Here is a 4857-nt window from a genome sequence, read left to right as displayed (position 1 = left end):
ACTACAAGAAGGGTGTGGAAAAATTAGAAAGAGTCCAGTGGAAGGCAACAAAAATGATTAGGGGGCTGGAGCACATGACTTATGAGGAGAGACTGAGGGAACTGGGATTGTTTAGTCTGCAGAAGAGAAGAATGAGGGGGGATTTGATAGCTGCTTTCAACTACCTGAAAGGGGGTTCCAAAGAGGATGGATCTAGACTGTTCTCAGTGGTGGCAGATGACAGAACAAGGAGTAATGGTCTCAAGTTGCAGTGGGGGCGGTTTAGGTTGGATATTAGGAAAAACTTTTTCACTAGGAGAGTGGTGAAGCACTGGAATGGGTTACCTAGGGAGGGGAGTGGAATGTCCTTCCTTAGAGGTTTTTAAGATCACGTTTGACAAAGCCTTGGCTGGGATGATTTAGTTGGGGATTGGGTCCTGCTTCGAGCAGGGGGTTAGACTAGATGACCTCCTGAGGTCCCTTCCAACCTTGATATTCTTTGATTCTATTAATAGGAATTCACCACAAAATCTATGCACACGGGCTGGCACTGATTGGCCCCCTTTTTGACAATGCCAGCAGAGGTCTGAATGGACCATGGAGACCAAATTCCTTTCCCACCCTCCAGGTCAAGGTCACAGTGTGGGGGAAGTTTGTCCTGTCACTGGTCATGTGGAACCTGCTCTGTGGGCAGAGAGGATTTCATTATTCAGGTCTGTCAGTCTGACACCTTTCACCAACATAAAATCCATTTTTAAAAATAAATAGAGAAATGTTTAATTGTGATTGATATATACATGCTGTACGGTAGAAACTTTCCATACAATCACAGATAAGATTGTCAGAATTAATATCTGTTTCCTAGTTATAGGCAATAAAGGTTTGACAAGCCAGTAAATAATAAAATTCTCCTGTGGCCATGTACAGGTCACCATGATGCTTAAGAAGTTTGCATAATTTATACCATATTTGCCATTAAAGAATGAATATTAACCCTTTTGTGCTGCTATAGGAAAACAGTGAAGTCATTTGGGGAAAGGAAAGATTAAGTCAAAGAAACGCTATCATTAAAAAAGCAATCTTTAAAAATAGAAAATGTTTGAGGCAAAAGCGTGAGCAGAAATATCAGCAAGTAAGCTACCTTTTCCAGCTTCCATTCTATTTATTTTGTATTTTGACATCAAACACTCCCTGTAACCTAATCTCCTTGGCTTTTGATGTGGCCGTAGAGACATGACAATTAAGCACGGCTTAAAACAATAATCCCAACAATGGGAACCAAAGGCAAGTAATGTCAGGGCTCCCCATCAATGAGAAGCTGTCCACCAGTGTTCGGTTGAAATGAAATTAGTTAAATCCAGATTTGTTGCCTTGATATCTGCTCTGTGCTTACACTTAGTATCTAACTTTACATATTTACTCAGTTTTCATTCCCTGCTATTTTGTTTTCTTCCACTGTGTAAAATATCTCAAGATATCAAGGTACAGAAAGACATTTTGATCTTTCACAGATTAGTGCCACTTTATGGAAACAGGATTATTTATTATTTGTGTCACAGTCACAATCAAAGGCCCCAGTCAGGAGACGGAGCCTCTTGTGCTATGCACTTTACAAAATAGGAAGCATGGTCCCTCTCCTGAAGAGTTTACAGTCTAGGCCTGGGTTCTGCAAGCTGATCTATGGGGGCACGCACAGGGATTGGTTTGTGCAGAGTCAATTACTGAACCAGACCCTAGTCTAAGGGCTGACCTACACTGAGGGAGGGGAGAGAGGGATTGATCTAAGTTATGCAACTTCAGCTACACGAATAACATAGCTGAAGTCGACGTACTTAGATCTACTTACCATGGTGTCTTCACTGCGGTGTGTCGATGGGAGATGCTCTCCCGTCTATTCCCCTTGCGCTTCTCGTTGAGGTGGAGTACTGGAGTCGATGCTAGAGCGATCAGCGGTTGATTTATTGTGTCTATACTAGCAGCAAAGAATCCTGACACAATAAATCGACCCCCTCTGGATCAATCGCTGCCCATCGATCTGGCCGGTAGTGTAGACAAGCCCTAAGAAACAATGAGGGTGTGTTACAAACAATAGAAGCTAATAGCTCAGTGCTTCTAAATCGTAAAGTGTTGTTTTAAATAATATGAGCTCTCCCCATTCTCCCCTCAGCCTAACTATCATCAGGTGGCTGAATTCTTGCAGACATCAGAGCAAGATGGGTGTGTTATGGTTTCAAAGGGAAAAGCTTCTAGATATAACCCAATTTTAGACCTGTTTTATGGTTGGCTTGTTTCTTTTTAAATAGAAGTTGCAAAGTAAACTTGAATTGTATCTGTGCCCGTAAACCACTTTTTATTGGTGTTTGCATTAACCCTTGCTAAGCAAGTTAGGAAGGTGACTAGCACACTTGAAATGAGGCAGGAAAGCCTTGTATCTGTTATTTGCACTTGTCTAATTTGCCTGAGTGTCTTTGTATCATCTGTCATCTTTTATTTACTAACATGGCCCCCCCTGGGGAGCCAGAGGGGAGATTGCAGGGTAAAAGAAGTGGTGATGGGGAATATATGTATTTTCAAAAGGTTACTTTTCTTAACCTGTAAACAATTATACCCAAGCCTGTTTCTACTGAAATGAGGGCCAGAAACTCCCACAGCTTCAGCAGGAGCAGGGCCACATCTTTCATTTGGTTTTAACATTCTGCTTTACCTGGAGGGGTGCTGACCCCCTTGCCTCACCTATGGAAGTGAAGGGGGGGTTGCAGATGCTCAGCATGTCTTGCTGTAAGGCCCCAGATGAGTGCCTTAGATATGTCAGGATCAACCAACTGGATTAAAACAGCCCTCAAAATTGTAACCTTGTGACAGCTGGTTGGTGGCCTGGGTGAAATGTGTTGTCACCTTAGTCCTAGTGCACAGGTGTCAGTCACACAAACCCAACCCTGCCTCCCAACACATCATCACAGTTGGCACTAACTGTGCCCCTGGTTAGCAGTCTCCACAGACTGAACAGGCCAGCGGCTGAACTCCCCTGCCATCCCTACTGGGGTCCTGCAGCCCTGGGGCAGGGGTGAGCCACCACAATAGAGCAGTATCTCGGGGAAGCATTCCCTCCTGTTGCCTGTTCTAGGGACACAGAGAACTTCAGTATCTAGAGCTATCAAACTTAGGCCCTGCTTTTGCTCCCATTTAAGCCAATAGCAAAAGAAGAGAACAAAACCAAACCAAACCATTGGCTATCCTTGAAGCAAAATGCTGCCCTTGTTCTGCATCAATTTCACTTTTTAAAGGATTTATTATTTTGAACTTTAAAAATCAGTTTCTTGTTAGACACACCGGAGTTGTGCTAAACTGATTTAGAGTCTTTAGTACATTGAACTCCTTAAGATAACATACGATCCTGAGAATGCTCCTTGGTATGTGAACATTCAACAGGTTGTTTTTATTTCTCTAAACCCATTAGCTTTTAAAAAATATTGATAATCTAGCCTCACGAATTTTAAACTAACCATTCCACTGGTCATAATCAGCCTTGTAATATTTTAGCTCACACACACACACACACCCACCCACCCACACGACTTCATTGCATGAAACAGGGCACAACGGCTTTCACAAAAAAGGTATTTTATTATTCTTAGCAGTATTCACCTTGAAGGAATATGAGGAAAGCATACACTTTTTACAGACAATATATAAACATGTTGTACATAATTAACAATAACTTAGTTCACTAATCCAAAAATAAGCAAAATAAAAAATTAAGACTAAAAACAGAAAATACTGCAGAATTTTTATGCTGATACAAGTACAAAATAATTTAAATCTTGACTGCCGTTGTCTACGCTGCAGTGACTGACAATATATTGCACTTTGTCAACTGTATCAGTTACCCACTCCTCTTCCCCCCACCCATCACCTCCCAAATCCTGCAGAAATTTGAGCTGGGCACAAATAATGTACAACTGTACCATAGTAACAGGTAAAAAGACCAAATTTTGACTCAGTAAATTAAAAATTCTTACAGCATTTCCCAACCAATTTTTCCCCCTATTTGTTTATTTCCACTTTTTTACAAAGTGCACCTTACACAGACCAGAAAAAGGAGGAAAGCAGGATTTCCATGGCTGCTTGGTCCTTACTTCATTATCAAATATCTGAATTACTTATTTAGGGGAAAAAATGTACATCCATTTTTATTTGGGTTTGTTTTTTAAGCAGAACTTTTGCAGTAAGATACAATTGGCTTGATCAAAAAAAAAAAGAGAGAGAAAGAAAAAGAAAGAAAAAGAAAAAGCTTGTCACAGAATTAAGCTTACGCAGTTTACATTATCAAACCCCTCTGCTCACTGGGGCATTTTCATCAGAAGTATAGCTAAATATGTACATCATATGTTATACTGGAGCTTGTGTTCATGAGAGTCATCAGGTCATAACAATCAATAGAATACACTTCACATTGGCAATAGCTTTGTTTTCAGTTGTTTACGTACAATATGGTTTAATAATGGGAGACTCATTTTTTATTTTTAAATATAAAATGTGCTATGGGAAATAGTTGTCCCCCTTAGAACACCTTCCCTCAACTCATCAGCTGTTGCTGCCTCTGGGATTTGAAGGATATGTGAAGCTGAAACTGATTGTCTCTCTCTCTTTCTCTTGTCCAGTGATCTTAATCCACTTTCTGCCCTTCCTCACTCCCAAGTGTGAAATGTGCCGTAGCCTGGATGCCCACAGACAGCACATGCTCTGGCTTTGCATGGATGTGGTAGCCAAACTACGGTGAGTTTACCAAAGCAGCTAGTCTGTGTCTTAAGCAACAGCTGCCAACAAGGCAGAACAAAATGCTTAAACCTCCAAAGTGTTTGAATTGGATTTTTGATG

Source organism: Mauremys reevesii, linkage group 7, assembly GCF_016161935.1.
Source record: "Mauremys reevesii isolate NIE-2019 linkage group 7, ASM1616193v1, whole genome shotgun sequence".
Taxonomy (NCBI): Eukaryota; Metazoa; Chordata; order Testudines; family Geoemydidae; genus Mauremys; species Mauremys reevesii.
Note: the sequence above shows the minus strand (reverse complement) of the source record.